This window comes from Zea mays, chromosome 4 (genome assembly GCF_902167145.1).
Source record: "Zea mays cultivar B73 chromosome 4, Zm-B73-REFERENCE-NAM-5.0, whole genome shotgun sequence".
NCBI lineage: Eukaryota > Viridiplantae > Streptophyta > Magnoliopsida > Poales > Poaceae > Zea > Zea mays.
The window spans coordinates 9,664,370-9,689,347 of NC_050099.1; the positions used below are offsets into that span (position 1 = coordinate 9,664,370).

At 46.1% G+C, this 24,978-nt stretch overlaps 1 pseudogene; it reads left to right on the forward strand.

Annotated features, from left to right (window-relative positions):
* Window positions 1–24,382, forward strand: part of LOC118476873 (putative pectinesterase/pectinesterase inhibitor 38) — a 34,484-nt pseudogene extending 10,102 nt beyond the window's left edge.
* The last annotated feature ends 596 nt before the right edge of the window (window positions 24,383–24,978 follow it).

Here is a 24,978-nt window from a genome sequence, read left to right on the forward strand (position 1 = left end):
GCCAGGTTGGTGGAAAATTTTTCACCGACGTTTGGGACAATGGCGGCCGAGAAATGGCTCAAGAAATCATTCAGAGGAGCGAAAAAGGCATTTATGACGCTAGGAAGGTAGCGGAGGCTGCTGAAAAAAGCACAGGGCCCGAAGGGCAGATAGGTATTAATTAGTGGTTTTTAATTCTGTTGTGATTTTTGATTTTGAACTTTGTTCGCGATTTGTAATAGTAATATAGCCGTGTCCTCTCCTCCCTCAGAACCTGCTGAGGCAGCTCCGGACCCCCCTGAAGGGGGACGACGAAATTAGACAAATGGCCGAAGCCATCATGGACAAAGTTGTCAATCAGCTACTAAACGAAGCTGCAGAAGTAGTTCTTAGGGAAGATTAAGTGCTATTGTAAAAATACTTGGAACCTGACATGTGTAAAACTTTGTAACTTTGAATGTAACATATAATCTATTTTTGGTTCAATTCTTTACGATGCATGAAATTTCGCGTACATACCGTTTTTGAGCCTTCGGCAAAAAAACACCTTCCCTTCTTTTCATGCTTCGTGAAGAAAATCTTTTATGTATCACAAGAATTTCCATACTTCTCTGATGAAGAATATCCAAGCTTCGTGAAAACATTCTTCGAAGCTATAAAAAAGTTTTACGTTGCCTCTCTGACAAAGCTATCCTTCGAAGATCAATACTGTGTCCCCTTCTTGTTCTACATGCGATATGAAGTATGATGCTTATGTTATGCAAAATGATGTGATGATGTTATGCTATGCAAAATGATATTTATGTCGAAGATACACACATCTCTGCAATAGAACACACAATCTTTTTATTTCAGCGCTGACTTTTCGCTGTAAGCCTCCCTTAGGAGCTTCTTCGCCTTTTACTTTCAGCGGAATCAGCGTTTATTTTTCGCTGTAAGCCTCCCTTAGGAGCTTCTTCGCCTTTTACTTTCAGCGAAATCAGCGTTTATTTTTCGCTGTAAGCTCTGCATTCCCTTCGGAACGACTTTTGAGCAGAAAACTTACACTGCGCTCCTTTAGGAATGACTTTTTACTACTTCGAAGAAGTTACAGTGTGCTCCTTAGATCAAGTTTTTGATAATTCGAAGGTTCCCCGTGCCTCCATAAATTCTTGTGCTTCGGTAACTCAAGCCTATGGAGAAGATATATTTTCATTATGATGATAAGCTAAACTGTTACAAGAATTTGGAAAAACGATAAAAGACACTTAAACTTCCCATAATTGTTCTTTACTACAAAGAAAGTAAAACTGAATGCGAAAATGCGAAAAGCTGTTGTCGAGGTAGGATATTTTGTCAGTAAATATGCTTCGACTCTGGCACAGTGCTATTGACTGTGCGAGCTTCGGACTCCTCCCTGAGGTCCCTCTGGGGGTGAGAGTGCTGGCTCCCTTCTGGCTGCGGACCACGTTGTATTGGTGGTGGTGGTGGAAGCTGCTGCCAGGAAGCTTGGGGTTGGCTTGCCGAAGCAACAGAGGCTGCAGGGTGATTGCCTACATATTCTGGAATGTAAGGCGAATGGTACGAAGCAGTATGCATGACCTGCTTTGACTGGTTCTGTTGCGCTGCAGCCTCTGCTAGCTCCTTTTGCTTCTGGATGGTAACATGGCACATCCTGGTGGTATGGCCCTTGCCTTCACCACAGAATAGGCAATACATTTTTCTTGGTTGATCTCCAAATCTTCCGCCGAAGCCCCTGCTGCCTCTGCCCCTTGGCGCTGGCGGCCGAAAAGGGCTTTGCTGTTGCCCCGAAACGTGCGATGAACATTGTGGCCTTTGTTGTTGAGTCCCTTTGTCATCACTTTGGGTAGAATTGTGAATTGACCTGACGTGCCTTGGATAAAATCTTCCTCCGAAGCCCCTGGCCATTTCAGAGAACCTGAAAGCTTCTTCCCTTCTTTGGCGAAAATCATTGTCAGCTCGAATATACTCATCCATCTTCTGGAGCAGCTTCTCCAAAGTTTGAGGAGGCTTCCTGGCAAAGTACTGGGCTGCAAGTCCTGGCCGAAGCCCCTTGATCATGGCCTCAATGACAATTTCATTGGGCACTATTGGTGCATGTGCCCTCAGACGTAGAAACCTTCGGACATATGCCTGAAGGTATTCTTCGTGATCCTGGGTGCACTGGAATAAAGCTTGAGCAGTGACTGGCTTCGTCTGAAACCCTTGGAAGCTGGTTATCAACATATCCTTCAGCTTTTGCCATGAGGTGATTGTCCCTGGCCTAAGGGAGGAGTACCAGGTTTGTGCGACGCTCCTGACAGCCATGACGAAGGACTTTGCCATGACCGCCGTGTTGCCACCGTACGAAGATATAGTTGCCTCATAGCTCATCAAGAATTGTTTTGGGTCTGAATGACCGTCGTACATGGGCAGCTGGGGCGGCTTGTAAGATTGTGGCCAAGGAATAGCCTGCAGTTCTGTTGACAAGGGAGAAGCATCATCAAAAGCAAAATTTCCGTGATGGAAATCTTCAAACCAGTCGCCCTCGTTGTAGAAGCCCTCTTGATGAAGCTCTCTGCGCGAGGGCCTTTGGTTCTGGTCATCTTGAGCAAGATGCCGAAGCTCTTCAGAGGCTTCGTCTATCTGCTTTTGAAGATCAGCTAGACGAGCCATCTTCTCCTTCTTCCGTTGGACCTGTTGATTGATCATCTCTAAATTTTGGATTTCTTGATCCAAGTCGTCCTCCGGAGGTGTTGGACTGGTGACCTTCCTCTTCTGGCTTCAGGCCTCCTTGAGAGAAACGACATCTTGGTTGGGGTCCAGCGGCTGCAGAGTGGCAGCCCCTGTCGTGGAAGCTTTTTTCAGCGGCATGACGAAGGTGACGCTTGCCGAAGGTGTTCAAAACTTAAAAAATGGAAGTGAGTTCACCGGAGGTGGGCGCCAATGTTGGGGTCTTGTTCTCAAATGCTAAGGATTAAGAACAAGGCAACATAAAAAGTGTTAAATATTAGACTCCTTCGTCCTTGAGATCATTATGTCCCTTCGGATATAATGTATCTTGGACGAATGTTATAAAGAGAAAAACCTTCGTAAGATTAATAAATGGTAGAAGAAAGCACATATATACAGAATATGAGTAATGATGTAGGTACGATCATCAACTTATTTTTATTGCCAATTTCATAAAAACAAATTACAAATGTACCTTCAGGTCGATGGAAAATAAAGGTACAATCGTGATGTGCGAAAGTGTATGTCAAGTCAGCGTGAACAGTACGGGAGTACTGTTCATCTATTTATAGGCACGGGACGCAGCCCGTGTAAAATTACATTGATGGCCTTTACATTTGATAATAACTTTATGGCAATCCTTCGAGGTTTAACTTGACTTTTCATCCTTAAGTTGGTTCCTCTTTTCCTTTGTCATGCCGAAGCTTTTCTGCACGTAGCTTCGTGATCGTCCTATCCTTCGTCGTGATCGCTTTCCACCCCAATCAAGCTTCGTCTTAACCATGTTCTTGTATATCCGCAACTTGACTCCGAAGATACCTGTTCACATGTTTCACTCGGAAAATATTGTCAAATTATGTTTTTGAGGAGCTTCGGAAGCCGAAGGCCCCCAACAATGAGATTATCTATGATACGCTATTTTCCCTTTTGGTTATGATGATGGTACTGTGACATTTAAGGGGGCTCGAGCTGTTTCTCGAGTGCCTCTCCGTAAGGACTGGTTCGTTGGATGATCGCCCGAGAAAACAGTGCAACCCTAAGGGTGGAATGGGACGCCCTTAGCTGAATAATTAGAAGAACTGAGTTGTAGTTCGCTTCGCCATCGTGCCGTCAATGGGGCTCGGTTTATGCGGCTCGCTCTGCCATGGTTGGTTTGCCCCTTGGGGAGGAGTACAGTACATTTAGGAAACCTAACAGGCGGCTACAACATCAGGAAATCTTTGTAAAGGCTACGTAGTGAGACCCTGCCTATTCACCTTAGTAGTGTTTAAGGGTTTGATCGGCTCGAGGCAATAGGGAATCACGGCTTGTGGGTAAAGTGCACAACCTCTGCAGAGTGTTATGAAACTGATATATCAGCCGTGCTCACGGTTATGAGTGGCCAAGGGTGCTCCATTGATTAGAGATACTTGATCAGAGATGTATGGTTTACAGGTGGTTATGAGGATGATGATTTTGGTTATGACTATGGTACTGGTAAGTGGTATTCTTTCTGTTTGGTTACATCGGGTTAATAACTTGGGTTAATTCTAAAACCTAGCCTTCTACTAGTAAATAATAACCTGACCAACTAAAAGCAACTGCTTGACTTAACTCCACATAAAGCTAGTCCACTACAGCCAAACGGGACATTTTGCTAAGTATTTTGATGTGTACTCACCCTTGCTTTACACACCAAACCCCCCCTAGTTTGTCCGCATTGCAACCACTACTTAGGTGAAGATGAAGCTGTGGCGGAAGGCTTCCAGAAGTTCCAAGAGTACGATGAGTTCTAGGCGTGGGTTAGCGGCAAACCCTAGTCGGCTGCCTGTGTAGGCCGTGTGTATCTACGTTTCTTTTCCGCACTTTGATTATTGTTAAAGACTATGTGGATATCTCGGACATCATGATGTAATTGACTATTATACCATCTTTTATGTCATTATTTGAGCACTGTGTGATGATGTCCAGTTATGTAATTGCTGTGTACGTGAATTGCTGATCCTGGCATGTACATGGTTCACATTCGGTTTGCCTTCTAAAACCGGGTGTGACATAGGTGGTATCAAAGCCGTGCTGACTGTAGGACCGCTAACCTAGAATAGAATGGTCATTCTAAGGATTATAGACCCCTATTCTTACCTTGACTTTGGTATCCCTTCAAAAGTTGGTCATATCGACCAAACCTATGTTCTACTATATATTATTATACCTTGCTGAAAATTTTGTTTTATTCTAATTCCTTACTTATTTATGGTCTACTTGCTGGTCATATTAGTTCTGTTCTCACTCTTATGCTTACAGTGTCTTTAGTAGATGGCTCGTCTTAGACACACTGCACAGAAGTCAGTCATTCCTTTCTTGCCCTCTCATCTCACTGAGCGTCTGCTTCGCCGTCCAGTGACTGGTCAGTGTAGCCATTTGGAGAGGCTGCACCACCGCCTGCACGAGGAGCAGGAGCGTCGACGACAGGAGCTAGAGCAGCAGGGCTCTTCTTTCTCGCTTTAGCAGGAGATAGAGTCTGTGAGGAGCTGTTCCCTGTGCTCCTGCTGGAGGCGCCCCCTACATCACCACTAAGCACCGCAGCCGCTGGAGTAGCTGCTGGAGGAGACCCAGACGACGGAGGTGGCGACAGCAGCTCGAGTCACGACATCGACCTTTCTGAGGAGCAGGAGTTGGAAGGATGGGTTGCTCAACCCATCACTCGTGACGTTGCTCGCGGGCGTCACTTCCACGATGCGCTCAACACCTTGCTACGCCAGGCACTCGACCGACGTACTTGGTCTATCGTGTATCACTGTGTGGTCTTCCAGCACAGTCGCAGGGTTTACCCGGACCGTTGGGAGGCGACCTGCTTGGTGCGCCATCCGGAGAATAGTCTCCGGGGTGCAGAGGTCTGCTCAGAGCACTATTTTATCTCTAAGCGAGACTCAGCTGAGGCGGCCATGCAAGATGCTGCACGGCGTGCACTTTCGCACTACTACTCAGTGCTCGGTGGGGTAGCTGATGGTCTCAACCTGAAGTATTACCCTCACCGCCCATCTGGCAGCACAGGAGGCGTGGTTGTCTCACCTGTCAGTGAGGACAATCCTAGGTTGAGCAGCACAGTCAACCTAGCCGCCATGCTAAACACGGAGGTGGACCATGCATTAGACGAGCTGAGTAGGGCTCGTGCTGAGATCGCCTAGCTGTGGGCTGAGCGCGCGGAGCATCGTCACCTGGAGGATCATTCTCCTGCTCCCGTCGGGACTCAGCACCCGTACCGCTCACCTTAGCGTGGACACAAGGTTTATGGCAATCCCGACTGCAGGGCCAAGATAAATTTAGAACCATAGCTCATCAGCGTCAGATCATGTAATTAATGAAAATATAAATATAGAAGCTATAGTTTTAGCATTAGTCTTACTCTTAGTTAGCCTTAGATAGACAGGGTAGCTTGCTTATCCTGTGCTTTTATGTTTGTCATGATGAACTATGTTGGAGTTGGATCTTTGTATTGACTATCGCCAGGGTGTAGGTATCCCTTGCACTTTGGTTTACTTGTTAAGTGTTAATAAAATTAGTTACTTAGTTGGGAAGCCCTTTTGTTCTACTTCCCTCTTTATCTAAGAAGTTGTGTTGGTTTGTGTTGGAGATCAGTGAAGATGTTCATCTGTTCAGTATGGTGGAAGAATTCTATACTCTTTTCTTATGATGCAAGATTTGCAAGATCAGTTCTGATGTGTGGTTGCATTATGCAGATGTCAGAAAACAGGCGCAGAGGAGGAAGGCGTGCTCAACAGGAGCGGCCAGCTCAGCATGATGAGGCACCCCAGCAATAGCAACTGCCACCACCACCCCCGATGACGATCGAGCAGATGTTCTTGATGCAGACTTAGGCAGTTCAAGCCATTGGTCAGACTCTAGCCACCATTCAGTAGCAGCAGCAGCAGCCACCACCTCAACCTCAGATGCCTCAGATGCCCAGGGACAAGCGTGCTAAATTCATGAGAGGTCATCCCCTAACGTTTGCCCACTCTTCTGACCCCATGGATGCTGAAGATTGGCTACGCACTGTGGAGCAGGAGTTGCACACCACTCAGTGTGATGACTGGGAGAAAGTTCTGTATGGTCCCCGTCTGTTGAAAGGAGCAGCCCAGTCTTGGTGGGAGTCTTACCTCGCCACCCATGCCAACCCCGACGCCATTACGTGGGAAGAATTCAGAAACAATTTCCGCCAGTACCATGTTCTAGCAAGCCTGATGACAGTGAAGAAGGAGGAGTTCCTAGCACTCAAGCAAGGGCCTATGTCGGTCAGTGAGTACCGAGACAAGTTTCTGCAGCTTTCTCGCTATGCTCCTGAAGATGTCAACACCAATGCCAAGCGGCAGTACCGTTTCTTGAGAGGCTCAGTTGACCCTCTATAGTATCAGTTGATGAATCATACCTTCCCCACATTTCAGCACCTGATCGACAGAGCGATCATGACAGAGAGGAAGCGCAAGGAAATGGAAGATCGCAAGCGTAAGATCAGTGGACCCCAGCCTGGAAGCAGCAATCGCCCTCGTTTCTCAGGCAACCCACCTCTGCAGTTCAGGCAGAACCAGCGCCCACCTCAGCAGCAGCAGTTCCAAAGGTAGTACCCTTAGCACCAGCAGTAGAATCGCCAGAACAATCAGTCAGGAGGAGGTCAGTTCTAGCGGCAGAATCAGCTGGCACCTCGTCTTCCCACCTCAGCAACCAACAAGGGCAGTCAGGCAACACCTGTTCAGGGTGGAAGCAGAGCATGTTTCCATTGTGGAGAGCAAGGCCATTGGGTGATGCAATGTCCAAAGAAGGCAGCCCAGCAGCAGTCAGGCACCAATGCCCCAGCAAAGCAAAATGTGTCTTAGCCTAGAGCAGGCAACCGCTCTCAGCCATGCTACAACCATGGGAGACTGAATCACTTGGAGGCTGAAGCAGTTCAGGAAATCCCCAGCATGACAGTAGGTATGTTTCCAATCAACTCCCATATTGCAGAAGTGTTATTTGATGCTGGAGCAACGCATTCTTTTATTACTGCATCTTGGGTAGAAGCACATAATCTTCCAATCACTACCATGTCAACCCCCATCCAAATTGACTCAGCCGGTGGTAGAATTCGAGCCGATAGCATTTGTTTGAATGTAAGTGTGGAAATAAGGAGGATAGCATTTCCCGCTAATCTCATAGTAATGGGTACTCAGGGAATAGATGTCATCCTTGGGATGAATTGGCTAGATAAGTATTAGGCAGTTATCAGTTGTTATAAGAGGACAATTAAGTTGATGTCCCCACTAAGAGAATAAGTGGTAGCCGAGTTAATCTCACCTGAGCCAAGGGAAGGAAGTTGTCATCAGATGGTTATTGATAGCAAGGAGTCAGATTCACTCGATATTATCAAAGTTGTGTCAGAATTTCCAGATGTGTTTCCGAAAGATTTACCAGGCATGCCACCAGAGCAGAAAGTTGAGTTTGCTATAGAGCTTCTTCCTGGCACCGCCCCCATTTCTAAAAGAGCCTACAGAGTATCTGGACCAGAGTTGGTTGAACTTAAGAAGCAGATCGATGAGCTGTCAGAGAAAGGTTATATAAGGCCAAGCACCTCGCCTTGGGCCGCCCCTATCCTATTCGTGGAGAAGAAAGATGGCACCAGAAGGATGTGTATCGATTATCGAGCTCTGAATGAGGTCACGATCAAGAACAAGTATCACTTGCCCAGAATAGAAGATCTGTCGACCAGTTGAGAGGAGCCAACGTGTTTTCAAAGATAGATCTGAGGTCAGGTTATCACCAGCTCAGGATTCGAACTTCAGACATTTCGAAGACGGCATTCATTACCAAGTATGGGTTTTATGAGTTCACTATGATGTCCTTTGGTCTAACAAATGCACCAGCCTTCCTCATGAATCTGATGAACAGTGTATTCATGGATCATCTTGACAAGTTTGTGGTGGTATTTATTGATGATATTCTTATATATTCTCAAAGTGAAGAAGAGCATGTGAATAATTTGAGGATGGTATTGCAGAGATTGTGAGAGCACCAGTTGTATGCAAAGCTGAGCAAGTGTGAGTTCTAGATTGAGGATGTCCTGTTCTTGGGTCACATAATCAATAAAGAAGGATTGGCTATGGATCCGAAGAAAGTGGCAGACATTCTAAACTGGAAAGCGCCAACAGATGCCCGAGGAATCAAGAGCTTCATTGGAATGGCCGGATATTATCAGTGATTCATTGAAGGGTTCTCGAAGATTGCGAAACCGATGACAGCTTTGCTAAGCAACAAAGTTGAGTTCAAGTGGACCTAGAAATGCCAAGAAGCCTTTGAAGCGCTGAAAGAGAAGTTGACTACAGCGCCTGTCTTAGTCTTGCCTGATGTGCACAAGCCCTTCTCAGTGTATTGTGATGCTTGTTACACTAGTTTGGGATGCGTGTTGATGCAGGAGGGAAGAGTTGTGGCTTACTCGTCCCGACAGCTGAAGGTTCATGAGAAGAATTATCCAATCCATGACCTAGAGTTGGCAGCAGTGGTTCACGCACTGAAGACATGGAGGCACTATCTGTATAGGCAGAAATGTGATGTTTACACAGACCATAAGAGTCTGAAGTACATATTCACTCAGTCGGAGTTGAATATGAGGCAACGAAGATGGTTAGAGTTGATCAAGGACTATGAATTGGAGATTCATTACAATCCAGGCAAAGCGAACGTAGTGGCAGATGCTTTGAGCAGGAAGAGTCAAGTCAACCTGATGGTCGCTTATCCGATGCCTTTTGAGTTGGCCAAAGAGTTTGACAGGTTGAGCCTCAGATTTCTTAACAATACGCGAGGAGTAACAGTTGAGTTAGAGCCTACCCTAGAGCGAGAAATCAAAGAAGCATAGAAGAATGATGAGAAGATCAGTGAAATTCTGCAGCTGATTCTGGAAGGAAGAGGTAAAGATTTTTGAGAAGATGCAGAAGGTGTGATATGGTTCAAGGACCGCTTGTGTGTTCCCAATGTCCAGTCTATTCGGGAGTTGATACTCAAGGAAGCTCATGAGTCAGCTTATTCTATACACCCTAGAAGTGAGAAGATGTATCAAGATCTGAAGAAGAAATTCTGGTGGTACGGAATGAAAAGGGAGATCGCAGAGCATGTGGCTATTTGTGAAAGTTGTCAAAGGATCAAAGCAGAGCATCAGAGGCCAGCTGGATTGTTGCAACCGTTACGAATTCCTCAATGGAAATGGGATGAAATCGGAATGGATTTCATAGTTGGATTGCCTCGTACTCGAGCCGGCTACGATTCCATTTGGGTAGTAGTGGACCATTTGACCAAGTCAGCCCACTTCATAGACGTCAAGACCAATTACAGCAGTGTAGTATTGATAGAGTTGTACATGTCCCAGATCGTTTGTCTTCATGGTGTGCCAAAGAAGATAGTGTCAGACAGAGGAACGCAGTTCACCTCTCATTTCTGGCAGCAGTTGCATGAAGCTTTGGGTACACATCTGAATTTCAGTTTAGCTTACCATCCGTAGACAGATGGTCAAACCCAAATAACTAATCAAATCCTCGAAGACATGTTGAGAGCTTGTGCGTTGCAAGATCAGTCCGGATGGGACAAGAGGTTACCATACGCAGAATTCTCCTATAACAACAGCTACCAGGCCAGCTTGAAGATGTCACCATTTCAGGCGCTTTATGGGAGGAGTTATAGAACTCCATTGCAATGGGATCAGCCTAGAGAAAAGCAAGTGTTCATGCCAGACATTTTGCTCAAAGCTAAAGAGAACATCAAGATGGTTCGGGAGAATCTAAAGATAGCATAGTCAAGGCAGCGAAGTTATGCAGACACAAGAAGGAGAGAGCTGAGTTTCGAAGTCGGAGATTTTGTCTACTTGAAAGTATCGCCTATCAAAGGAGTCAGAAGATTCGGAGTCAAAGGCAAGCTAGCGCCCCGCTATGTTGGTCCATACCAAATTCTCGCAAGGCGTGGAGAAGTGGCCTATCAGCTTAGTTTGCCAGAAGGCTTGTCCACAGTGCATGATGTCTTTCATGTGCCTCAGTTGAAGAAGTGTCTGCGTGTACGAGAAGAGCAGTTGCCAATGGAAGGTCTAGAAGTCCAGGAGGACTTGACCTACATAGAGAAGCCAGCGTAGATTCTTGAGACTGCAGACAGAGTCACCCGGAGGAAAACTATCAGAATGTGCAAAGTCAGATGGAGTCACCACTCTGAGGAAGAAGCAATCTGGGAGCGTGAGGATGATCTGATGGCCAAATACCCTAAACTCTTTGCTGGCCAACCTTGAATCTCGAGGGCGAGATTCTTTTAAGGGGGATAGGTTTGTAACACCCTGAATTTGGGGGTAGAATTTTTCTCTTCTTTTACTCACCAAATTCAGGCGTTACTATCTTTTCTCTTCCCGTTTCATTCCTTCTTCCCAATTTCAAAGAAATATAGCGACTGGTGTCCATATCGTGTGTAAACAAAACCTAAGTGTCATGGGTGTTGCATCATGCTGAAGCATATTTCTTTGTCTGATGTCGTGTTTAATCGCGTGTTCATCTCGTCTCGTTGCGAATTTTGTTTTGCGTTTGGATTCCGATCTGTGGTTGCGCATGTCGTGGGTTTTTGACCCACGGTGCGACCTAGCCCGACCCAGCCTAGCCCAGCCCGGCCCGACCCGGCGCGCCCCTGGCGCCCCTACCCTAGCCCCTCCCCCTGTGCCCCCCTCCCCTGACCTCTTCCTCTCATTTGGTTTTTCCCACGTAGCAACCTCCTCTCCCATCTCTCTCTCTCCCCATGGTGCCCTAGGTTTTGGAGACGGTGATCGCCGGATTTGGACCCTGAGGTGAGCTTCCCCTTCCCTCTCCCTCTCCCTCTCTCCCTCCCTTTTCCCCTCCCCTTCTTCTCCCTGCCGCGCGGCTCCCCTGGCGCGCGGCTCCTGCGCGCGGCCCCGCGGTGGCGTGGCCCCTGGCGCGCGGCTCCCTGGCGGCGCGGCCCCTGCGTGGTCCCCCCGGGCGGCGCAGCCCCCTCCCCGCGGCCCCTGCTCGCGGTGGCGCCCCTTCCCCCGGCCCCGGCGGCACGGTCCCCCAGCCACCTCGCGCGCGACCCCTCCCCGGCGCGGCCCCTTGGCCCCCTCGCGCGCGGCCGTCCCGGCTCCTGCGCACGGCCCTGTGGCTCCGGCGGCGCGGCTCCCCGGCCCCCAGAGCGGCCCCTCGGCCCCTGCGCGCAGCTCCCCAGCCTCGATGCACGCGTTCCCGCGGCACGGCCCCTGCGCGTGCCTCGTCGCGGCTCGCATGGCCTCGACACGGCTTGCGCCCCCCGTTCACCCAACGTGTTCCCGCGCGCGCAACCTCACGCGTGCAGTGATTGATCTTTGTTTTAATTAATTTTAAACTCTGTTTAGTTAGCATGTCGCGTTGCGCGCTTCATTGCGCGACGAATTTGTTTAATTTCATGTTGTTTAATGTGTGATGTCGCGCGTCCAGTCGTGCGATGTTCCATTTTAAACTTAGTTCAGTTCACGTATGCCGTTCTGCGTTTCGTCGCATGACACTTAACGTCTCTTTATAATTATTGCAAGTGTCTCGTTGTGAGCTCTGTCGCGCGACGAGCCGTTTATTTCCTAATTCAATTTAAGTGCTGTGTCGCGCGTTTCGCCACGCGACAATCCTTTTAACTTACCTTAATTTGTTTGTAATAATTAAACATGGAACGTGACTTTACCTTATGCTTAACGCGATGGCTAAATTAATACTATTCTGGTTAGACGAGTATTCTGATTTATAATCGTGTAACGTGATCGCTCTTCGACCGTATCCTCGACTGTTACTTTCTCTTTCTCGTTTAGTTGTAGGTGCGAGCCTTGCGTCAAACGTCTGTCTATTTATTGCATTCTATCGTATGGTGTACTGTTCCTTTGTACTAAAACTTGTGGAATGTATGTTTGAAACTTGTATAGATAACGGTCAGTTGGCGGAGTCCGAAGGAGTTGCAGGTGAAGACCCTGAGCAGCAGTCGATTAGTGAAGGCAAGTGTCCCTTGACCAATCTATGTCCTACTCATTCTTATAATTCACTTCCCGCATTTACACACTTTATAACTAAGGATTGACTAGCTTTTGTTTATCTTGTCCGTGTTTACCTATTTTGGTTGGGTTATTATGGTTTAGCTTTATGCTAGTGCTTCACATTAATCAATGAACATGATGAGATTATCTATGATATGTTGTTTTCCCTTTTGGTTATGATGATGGTACTGTGACATTTAAGGGGGCTCGAGCTGTTTCTCGAGTGCCTCTTCGTAAGGACTGGTTCGTTGGATGACCGCCCGGGAAAACAGTGCAACCATGAGGGTGGAATGGGACGCCCTTAGCTAAATAATTAGAAGAACTGAGGTGTAGTTCACTTCGCCGTCGTGCCGTCAATGGAGCTCGGTGTATGCGGCTCGCTCTGCCAAGGTTGGTTTGCCCCTTGGGGAGGAGTGAGGTACATTTAGGAAACCTAACGGGCGGCTACAGCCTCAGGAAATCTTTGTAAAGGCTACGTAGTGAGACCCTGCCTATTCACCTTGGTAGTGTTTAAGGGTTTGATCGGCCCGAGGCAAGAGGGAATCACGGCTTGTCGGTAAAGTGCGCAACCTCTGCAGAGTGTTATGAAACTTGATTAGAGATGTATGGTTTATAGGTGGTGATGAGGATGATGATTTTGGTTATGACTATGGTAATGGCAAGTGGTATTCTTTCCATTTGGAAAGGGTACATCGGGTTAAAAACTTGGGTTAATTCTAAAACCTGGCCTTCTACTAGTAAATAATAACCTGACCAACTACAAGCAACTGCTTGACTTAACTCCACATAATGCTAGTCCACTACAGCCAAACGGGACATTTTGCTGAGTATGTTGATGTGTACTCACCCTTGCTTTACACACCAAACCCCCCCAGGTTGTCCGCATTGCAACCACTGCTCAGGTGAAGATGAAGCTGTGGCGGAAGACTTCCAGAAGTTCCAAGAGTACGATGTGTTCTAGGCATGGGTTAGCGGCAAACCCCCAGTCGGCTGCCTGTGTAGGCCGTGTGTATCTACGTTTCTTTTCCGCACTTTGATTATTGTTAAAGACTATGTGGATGTCTCGGACATCATGATGTAATCGACTATTATACCCTCTTTTATTTCATTATTTGAGCACTGTGTGATGATGTCCAGTTATGTAACTACTGTGTACGTGAATTGCTGATCCTGGCACGTACATGGTTCGCATTCGATTTGCCTTCTAAAACCGGGTGTGACAGTGCTCATCCTCTTCTCGATCCTTGCTGCGTGGGGGAGATCTAGAGGGAGGAGGAAGCCGTGGAGAGGGGCTTCCCTGGGAGGAGAGGGCGGCCAGCCAAGGGGAAAGGGGGAGGGGCGGCCAAGTGTGTGGGGGGAGAAAGGGGGGCGGCCAAGAAGGGGCAAAAGGGGGAAAGGGTGACCACTAGGGTTTATTTGCGGGAGAAACGAAACGACGCCACAGATGACTCTGACTTAGCATCCAACGGCCCACAACCCTTTTCCCACATCCACGCACCGAAGATCAACCTTTGGCAACATTTTTTTGGGATATTATAGGAGCGATGCAGGCCAGCCCGCCCATCCGACGATCCAGTGCTCGACCGAGTTGCAGTAGCAAGATATGCTTGGGTATAGCTAGAGCGAAGTTGGCCGGCCAGAACAATGCTAGGCGAGAGAGGGAAGTGGTGGTGATAGGAATGTGAGAGGAGAGGGATTGTTATCTGTTAGGTCTTATGAATATGGAGGACCGGCCGGCAGCAAACAAAAAAGTGAACACTCATCATAGCTGCTGTTGGGTAGGGATTCTTTTCCATCTCGCGTCCTCTGGTTGAGAGATATATATGTCTGCTGCTCTCGCTATATAGAGGGCCAGCCTGCCCTGCTAGCTAGCTAGCTAGTTCAAGTTCTAGGCACGGATCGGATCGGATCGATCAACATTAATTTAATTACTTAATTATTAGTTCCAGACGAAATTAATATATGTTAAACAAAGACTTTAATTTTTATTATATCCTTATATATATATTATATAGTCATTATCAGTTTTAATTTAATCCAGAAAACTAGTGTGATGTATGTGATGACATGTATATGTGCATGTGTGTACTACTACTTGCATAAGCAGTAAACAACAGTAAAACATGCACAATCACTAAGAACATAATGTACCCTCCGGAGGGACCGATGCTCAAGACATCGTTGGCTCTATTTACATGAGACATCTCGTGTGTATGTTCGATTTAGTCGTATGCAGTCGATGCAGGCAAATGTACGCAGTGCAGTCCCTCGAACGGCGTCGACGACGAAGAACCGGATCATCGTTGGTCGAGCGGACGGAGCGAGCAGTCGCGGGTACGCTCCCCAAAAACCTGATTGCCCGCACACCCGTGCAAGTGTAGCTCTTCGGACGGCGATTTCGGAGGCCTACTCTCCCACTCTCACTGTGCTCGCAGACGGTGGGACGGGAATGGGCTGTGTGTAATGCGTCTGAGAGACTGTTCGCGTAACCGGAAGAGCGTCCACCTCCTCCATATTTATACACACGCAGTGGGAGTGGAACAGACTATAACGGTCGCCATCAGAGTCAGAAACTGACAGCCATTACAGCCAGCAAGAAATCGATGTACCATAAGAGACGTCTATTACTAGCCATAAGACAGGAAACAACTGGTCATTACTCTAGGCAAAATGCGCAATCGTTAGAAAGAAATATTCGGACTAAGGTCCAATTTACCACGAGCCACGGCCCGGCTCGGCCGGCGGTGCCTGCGCACGATTGGGCAGTCCTCCATCCTTTTATCAACTTCTCAATAGATGTTTTATGTGACATGTTGTGTATTGTGGCTGTTAAATATATTTGTTATGTATGCAATGTGTTGAATTACCAAAAATAAATTGTATTTTTAGTGCTGGTCAATTTAACTTTCGAGAGGAATAGTAAACGGTAGGAAGTTAACCATTAACTTCCGAGAGGCCGTCGGAAGTTATTCTCATACGGCGTTACCCCTATACTGGACGGCGTTAGCCCTTAACTTTCGAGAGGGAGTCGCCCTCTAGGAAGTTAACCATTAACTTCCGAGATGCGAACAGCCCTCTAGGAAGTTACCTTAACTTCCGAGAGGCAAATAGCCCTCTAGGAAGTTAGCTTAACTTCCGAGAGGCCCTCGGAAGTTACCCTAACTTCCGACCAAATTGTTCCGACGGGCTAACTTCTGACGGTTTCTGCTAACTTCCGACGGTTTGCATAACTTCCGAGAGTTTTGCTCTAACTTCCTACGGTTTAGGCCCTAGGAAGTTAAGCATTTTGGTGTAGTGACACCAATGGTCCACCTAAGTTAATTGATTTGTCCTTTGAACTTCCGGTATGGTACTAAAATATTAGTACACCATAGCAACAAAGTGGACCTTTAACATTTACTAGCTTTGGCGGAACCGCTCGAATTATTCCAAATTAAGTGCCTAAGTCCCACCTGGAAGGCTAGACCACACTTAAATAGGAATAAAACGTCGATGCCTCGGATCTAGTCCGACAAGGCCACTAACAGGATCAAGTACCACGTACTCTCTCGAAGGTGAGGCACAGAGCAAATACAATAAAGCATAAAACCATGCATTAAGAGTATTTAATTTATTACATCATCATCAGAGTTTCTCAAAAGTAGTGATCATTGTTCGGAATGCAGCGGAACATAACTAACGGTAAAATAAATGGAGGGATGGGGAAGCCCGGCCCATCACTCCTCATGCTCCTCCTCTGCCGAGGTAGGGTCCCACTCGACTGTCCAACCCGACGGCAAGATGGACGGCCAAGTCACTCTAGCAACCATGTCCTCCAGGGAACCTGTCAAAAATTATGCCACAAGCAAGGCTGAGTATACTAATACTCAGCTAGACTTACCCGGTGTGAGGAGTCTACTCCTCTAGCTCTAGACATGCAGCTGTTTGGCTGAGGGGTTAGGTTTGCCAAAAGCACTAGCTGAGTCTAAAATCAAGTTTAGCTTTTCAAGTTTTAGTGTGACTCTCTTAAGACTAAATGTATACCTAGCTAATCATACATGGTAGCAATCATTTTTAGCAATCAACATCTTTTGCCAAATCAACACATTTCCACTTGTTACTCAATGTAGCAGCATGGATCAAGCAGTCTCATTAGCTGCAAGAAGCAGACGATTCGAATCAAGTTTTTATCCTTGCAAGGTAAACCTAAACACACGAAATGGCGAGGCACTTCGTCCCCACACATATCAACTGTCCCCGTCGATTCCCCATCAGCAGATCAGGGCTCACCGCCTTGGCGTACAATGCCTCACTTACCCTGACTGCCGTCGTGCAGTGACCGCACTTGTAACCACCATAACCGGAATGGGAGACCATGTCTCAGGTCACATGAGGGATAAAGTCTGCTGCCATGTTCACTCAGGTACTAGGCTTACCGATTTACCATATTTCTCGGCATGTGCTTAGTACGTTCAAACGCTTGACACACGGTACCACACCTTAATCCATATTCCAATTTCCGTCTTGTAGACAACGCATCCCCATGGACCGTTATCCACAGAGCATCATCATTACAATAAACAAATGGATACAACCAATTCCTGACCTCGCGCGAGTGCTAGAAAAATCACTCGACTTCTACCGAGATCCCTAATTAGTAAAGCAGCTACTCGGCCTAGCATACTAGTATCCATCTCAAAAGGAATCCTGAGTTCATGCAACTAGGGTTTTAGTCAACTCCTACACTTAAGTGCACAACACAAGCCTACAATCATTAAGTGCAGTAAAATAGCATATAGAATTGGTTATGCATAAAACCGGGGCTTGCCTTCCAAAGCTGGGGCAGGTAGATTCTCGATGGGAGGCTCTGGTGCTGGCTCCTGGACTATCTCCTGAGCAACTCCTTGCTCCAGAATAAGAATGTAGTCCCCGTCAGCGAGATTACAGTCTATCGAAATGCAATGAATAAGACATATGCATATTAATGATATGGTACTTTGTAAAGGTTATGCAGTAATAATACAGTACTAAATTTAGTGGTACTCTAGGGTTTCCTTTGGTTAAACTTAAAGGTTTTATATATTTAATTTAGGGTTTTGACTAAACTTAAATTTTCAGTCATCCTTTAGAGGTTGGTTTTGGCTCTTGGAAGATTTAAGGTTGCACTCCACTATTCTTTCCACATTCCTTATTTTACTTTCACTTAAGCTTCTTAGTGAGTGCTTTTACATTGTCATGGCAAGTTAACATTTTCCAAAAAATGTTGTAAAAATTATAGTTGGTAAACATTGACCTCTGTGGGTTACTCTAAAAATTTGAGGTTGAAATTAATTCAGATGCCCCTTGTGCAAAATTAACAAAAATAAGGGTAAAAGGGCACTTTACACTATAGCTCTAATTTAGGTGAGGTTTCTGGACTAAACTTTATTTTTGCCATGCTCCATAGGTGATAATAGGCCTCTGTGCCAAAAATCACAGAAAAAGACCCACTGGGTATTTAGTTATGATTTTCTAAAGTTTAAAGCCAAAAAGATACTTACAACTAACTTGTTATTTGAAAAATATCAAACAACAGAACTTAGATTTTTCCTAGATTCATATTAGCATATTATTTGTTATCCCAAGGATTGGGGTGGGTTCTCCTTAGGATTATTTTTCTAGGATTTTTCTAAATTTTCAATGTTTTCATGAAACAAAAGGTAGCTCATTTCTTTTGTACTAACAGAGGGTCTAACAAAATTTTCTATGGTAGGATGTTACATAAGTGAGCTAGCAAAAATGTGGTTGCCTCCTGGTACTTATTTTAAGCTAACTTTTCTATTTTCCTTAACTTCGAGCCAAAATGAGTTTAAATGGTAAACCCTTCCTTAATTTGATGTACTGAGGGGTGTACTATTTTTAAACGGACTAGGTAGTGGTCTAGTACCTCCTTGATTTTTCTTAACCCTAGTCTAACAGTGTAGCTATTTTTCCCTCTTTTATTTAGCTTTTGAACAGTTTACTATTTAAATCAAAACTTTAAAATCTTCGACAATACTTAGGGTGTTTTGCATTTTTTAAGTAGCTCACATTATTTAGAACCCAACAAAATTGGTTTGACCAAATTTGGCTGAATAAAACTAAAGTTATGAATTTTACAAGCTCTGTTTGTATTTAAATGAATAATGTTTAAAAGGTTTTCTGAAAAGCTAGTTTACACCGAGGACCCTACGTTTTTCCTAAACCAACTCTTTAACTTCTGCCACTGCGCAACTATTCACCTAAGTCTCTGACCATTCAAAACCCCCCTGACTTCTTCTCCTTTCTCCCCGAGGTCCCTCCCCCCTTTGAAATAGTAACCGCGGAAGTAAACAGGGCGGCGCGGCTTACCGGTGGCGAGGGAGGTCCGGCGAAGGGTGGGGTTAGCTTCGGGAAGTCTTGACGGTCACGACGAGGTACGGCTCATCGACGGTGATGGCCGGAATCGGTCGGTCCACGTGCGCAGGCGGGCAGGCTCGTCGGTGGCGTGTGCTCCGGCCTGCTCACGGCGGTATGGTTCAATCCAAGGGCACACAAAGCTTCATGGGGTGCTAAGGAGTCTACCCGTGCAAGGAATTGAAGAAAGACTCACCGTGGAGCTCGGTCTACGTACGCCAGCGATCTGGTGAAGTCCGGCGACGTTGAACTGGTGCCTCCGGCGAGGTAGAGCTCGATTCCTGGCTCTGGGAGCTTCACCGAGGCACGTAGAGGCTCACTCGAGGGTCGGACGGGGCGGGGAAAGGCTAGGGTGGCCGGTCTACGGTGGTCGGGTCTCGGGCGGCCGCTGGCACGTCGTGTGCAGAGCAATTGCCGGTGAACTTACGCTCCGGCGAGGTTGAGAGTGAGCGGGGGCGTACGGTCGAGGCCTCGGTCGGCTTTATAGTCATGGGCGCGGGCGTGAGCATGGGTTTGGCTTGGTGCGGCGCGGTGCGTGCTGGGTCGAGCGCCGGGGCGTGCTCTAGCGCGCCAGAACGCGTCGAACACGTGGGCGTTTGCTTCTGCCTCTGTTCAACCATTTATAGAGATCACAAACGTGCGAATCTTGCCATAAGTCTTGCACAAATCTCTTCCTGGCACCTAGGGCTAGCTATTATGTGTGATTTCCAATGGTAGATATGCCCTAGTTTACAAGATATGGGGACGCCAAATCGGGTCTGTCTCACTGTTCACCCCGAGACAAAATGGATGTCAAATCATGTCCAAAGGTCTTGGCTTCGGTTCAAATTTTTCCAGGGTGTTCCTTAGGTAATTTAGCTCCTTTTTTATATTTAGACCTCATGGGTTTGGCGCCATTAAAAAGGTGAACACATCTGATCATTGGATTAGGGTAGTTTTAGGGACTTAGAGAGAAAATGGAGGGCTCTAGTGTGCTCTCTACTTAGTGAATTGATTTGGGGTCTTTGTGGGGCCTTTTTGTAATATTTCTCTTATTGAGTTTTGTAGATATTTTAGTGTACTTAAACTTTGGTAAAGGGTTTAGGTCAAGAAATGGCCATTTGATTAGCTTTCCCACTAATCTCATGCTTGGAGGTCTAATGCTTTAAGAGGGGGTTCTAGGGTTTGAACCTCTTTTGTCTAAGGTGATAATTGCATAAAATGCTTGGGTAAGGCTTTTATCATGAACATTCCTTAGTTAACCCATGGTTTCCAAAGTTCTGGTGCTCCCTCTCCTCCACTTAAACACATGTGATAACAAGTCATAAGTGCATGTAGGAACCCAGGGCCTTGGGTAACACCTGTGGTGTTACAGCCCTCCCCCCTTTAAGGAATCTCGTCCCGAGATTTGAGTAGGGATCCTTTAGAGGGGTACCAAGAAGGTGTGTTGGTGTGTTGTCGTTTCCCTTAACCCATGGTTTCCAAAGTTCTGGTGCTCCCTCTCCTCCACTTAAACACATGTGATAACAAGTCATAAGTGCATGTAGTAACCCAGGGCCTTGGGTAACACCTGGGGTGTTACACTATTATTGAATATTAATTTGGGCCAAGCCCACATTAATCCAACAATCCCCACCAAGTGCTAAGTCACACTAAAAATGCTCATATCATCTCAAACGTTTGATATACAGGTGTTTCGATGGAGACTGTTAAGTTGAACATCCACCTAGAACCTAGACTACACTTAACCACAACTGCACCTAGAACTAATGAAGATATTTCAGTAATAACCAATTGGGTGAAACTTTATATATATACCATTGCTATTTGTCAGTCTACCCAATCGATAATTATTGAGCAGACTTCAGTAATAATCGAGAACTAATGAACATCGTTCAATAATAACCAATTAGGTGAAACTTTACTTAGGGTGACGAAAACCATGTAGGATTTTTTAATTATTTTTTACATTGAAGCACCGAGGAAACTCACCACCCAAGCAATGTGCAAATGGATGCCTCCTCATCCACCTCTTTTATAACCAAGCACCGAAATTTTAGCACAATTTTCCTTGTGTAGAACTCCATCAGACGGTCTATCTTTCCACATTCGTTCTCAACTAATTTTCCTAGCAGCCTCATCCTTCTTGAGCCTCTGTTAATACAACCTAAAGGCCAGTATAAAATAACCAAACATGACAAAATACATAAAACAAATAAATCACAAGAATAAATTTCTCCATGACAACTACATTCAATCTGCTAGCTGAACATTCTATCATGATTAGTGGGTTTGCTAAAGCACCAAAATAGGCAGTAGAACGAAGAGCCTCTGAAAGGAAAGTTTTAGGGTCACTTGATGATTTCGCAAGCTCTTCCTTTAGCCTTAAAATCTAAAAAGTAAATATGACACTATGTCAGCCAAGAACATGATCTTTTAATCTAAAATGACATGTAGAAGGGGATGACATCAAGATCAAATACCTATTCATTGAGCTCCCAATTAAGAGAGCAGGGTTGCGTACACAATCAATAAGCACGTCAACCTTGAATTCCAGGCATATAAGTGTTTAGGGCTCCACAAGTGTAGCTCATCATCTCATGACAAGTAGATGCTTTGGAACAACCACCTATTGCCTCAATTTCATGCACACCACACAATTCGCTCTTGTTGGTAGTGAATGCAAAGTCCATTGTGTCTTCAATAGCTGATCGGCACCTGCTCAGAACCATAATCAACATAAACTCCAACAGAATCAGATGGACCAGAATAGAAAATATGAACACCCTATTATCATCAGCTACTGCTGAGGGATTGGATGGAATGTGTAACCATATAAAAATAAAGACAACATACTGCAGATGTCTTAGAGGCTATTTTAGAACATACAATGTTGAGTTGTTGCTCTCCACTAATATCTGTTGTATTAACACTGAGGAGGGTGCAACAAATGCTCATAAAAGTAATATCAAACTGTGAATTGGAGTTACCATTATGAAAGACATTTGTTAGGCACTACCACACGACAATGTATGCACATGTCTCTTTAAAACAAAAAGAATAGAAGTGTAACAAATAACGTATAGACAATTTATTTGGTAAAAAAAGGCCAGCAAGAAGAGTAGGATGGATCACGACGGGCATCCAAGTTGTTTCATCTCTCTGTGAAGAATCTTAGATGTATTGCACCCCTTACAACAGTTCTAAAAAGTTATTTAACCAAATCATAAAAGTAGAAATATCTACGGTTGGATGAACAACATCCAAGAATATATAAAGTAATAAAAATTTGCATTTTGAATTTTAAAATTTTGAATGTAATTTTTGAGACTAGAGATGATTTCAAATAAAAAAGTTGTCAACTAAAAGTTTCATAACTTTTCGAGATCCACAACTTTTATGTTGGTGGTTTTATCATCCAAGATCGTTTGGAAAACTCAAAAAATTAAGGATATAAATGATTTCTAGTGGTGGTTTTTTAAGAAAACCGCCACTAGAAATTATGGCGGTTTTCTTAAGGAACCACCACTAAAAAATAGCACTGACTATTGATAACGGAATCCGTCTTTAAAAAAAATACACCCCACTATGCAGGCTTTGGTGTAAAGCAATCAGTATGCATCGTCGTCCTCAACAAACTCGGAAAAACTATGTATATAGAATCCATAAATAAGAGAGGAAAGAACTCGTGCAGAAATCTTTTTAGTTTACTGAATCTTTCTGGGAAACTTTTTCTTTATTAAATCATTTTGGGGAACATTTTCCTTTACTTAACCACTAGGAGGCTGACATGAAGGGCCCTTCTTCCCTGATCCATTATTCTTGCCCCGCGCCGGCTTCTCGTCGTGGGCACATGTAGGCTTCTGGCTCGATCGGGCAGAGAGGGCCGGGCCTATATATATGGGATGCTGCCAGTGTTAGCCAACGAAGACACGAACAAAGGTAAGTGTGTAAGGTTAGGAGCCAGTGTACCATCACATCAGATCAGATCAATCGCAGCTTATAGGGGATGGTAGGCGACGTGAGGTGGTGCAGCCTGGGCCTGTCCATGGCGGTGGCCCTGCTGCTCGCTACGCTGGTTGTCGTTGCAAGCGGTGGTGCAGAGATGTGCTGGCAGTGGTAACGACGACGACCACGCAGCCGTTCTCAGCCGCCTATCCAACGTCATTGATCCATCGGGGAGCTGGCCTCCGCGTGCGGATGCTATCATGGTGAAGCGGTGTGGTGGCGTCGCTGCTCCGCTGCCTTGCTACACCAGCATCTAGGTAGCCCTGAATGCCGCACCAGCACCACAAGAAGCCGAGGAGGTGGAGGACAAGTACGTCGTGCATGTGCTCGCTAGCGTCTACGACGTGACCATCAACATAACAAGAAGGAACGTGATGCTGATCGGCGATGGGGTCGTTGCCACCTCCATCACGGGGAACAAGAGCAATGCAACAGGCGTCCCCATGAACATGACAGCGACAGTGAGTGAGTAACTCTAGCGATCTATATTTCACTGCAGTTGAGCTGTCATGCATGCATACTATAAATCAGAACAGAACTATTAATTTGCTATGCAGATGCCTTGGGTCACGGCTTCATAGCACAGAACCTGACAATCAGAAACACGGCTGGGCCGGAAGGCAGGCAGGCCGTGGCGCTACCGTCAAATTCAAACAAGTCGGTCGCCTACCGGTGCAGCATTGAAGGTCATGAGGACACCTTGTACGTGGAGAACGGGATCCAGTTCTACCTGCAGACCTCGATCTAGGGCACCATGGACTTTATGTTTGGCAATGCCCAGGCCATGTTCCAGAGCTGCCCACTGCTGCTGCGCCGCCCACCGAAAGGCAAGCACAATGTGCTGACAGCCCAGGGCTGCAACAACACAAACGTGAGTCCGGCTTCTCGTTACACATGTGCACCGTGGAAGCGGCGCCGAGCGTGGACCTCGACAGCGTGGAGACCTACCTCGGCCGCCCCTACAGGAACTTCTCCCACGTCGTCTTCATCAAGTTGTATCTCAGTCGCGTGGTCAGCCCCAATGGCTGGGTCACGTGGACCAAGAACAAGGTCGTCGAGGATACCACCCAGACCATATTATACCTGGAATATGGCAACAACGGCACCGGTGCCGACACAGCCGACCGCCTCAAGTGGTCGGGCTTCCGCGTCCTCCACGCCGACGTCAAGGCGGCCGTGTACACGGCGAACACATTCATCAATGCGAGCAAGTGGGTCCCTAAGCCTATCCAGTACGACCACACCCTCGGCGCGGCGCCGCCGCCGCGCGCCTGACGGTGCTCCGCTCGGCACGCTTAAGTTAGTACTGTACTACACAGGCTGGCGTTCCGTTTTAGGTCCCACCACCTTATTACTACGGTATTGTATGTCTCTAGTATCCAGCCATGCATCATTGCCGAGATGAATTAAGGCATATTATGGCATGCATGACGCCGTATATTTCGCGTATGCATGCATGTACCTGGACGGCTGGACCTCTACCTGTAGCTACCATTTCTCTACCGGTATTGTATGTACTCTCTTTGTATGTGTGTCTATATAATATACATGTATCCTCGATCTATATAAATGGATTATATCTATCATTATTTCATATGAGCTGATACACACAAGTAATTGTGATACAAGCCCTACACAAGTTGGTAATAGTACTGCTATATATAAGTAAGTCACCGGCCGACCGACAAAATTTATAAAATAACACAACTGTGCAAATAGATTTGAAAACAAATATTTGCTAGTATAAATTTTGACTACGTTAGTTGCTGTGATTGGCCGCGCGGACACACAAAGCGATCAGAATTCTTATTGCAGTGATAACATTTTAGTTTTATGCGGTGCATAGGACCCCAAAAAAATCAAATTAACTA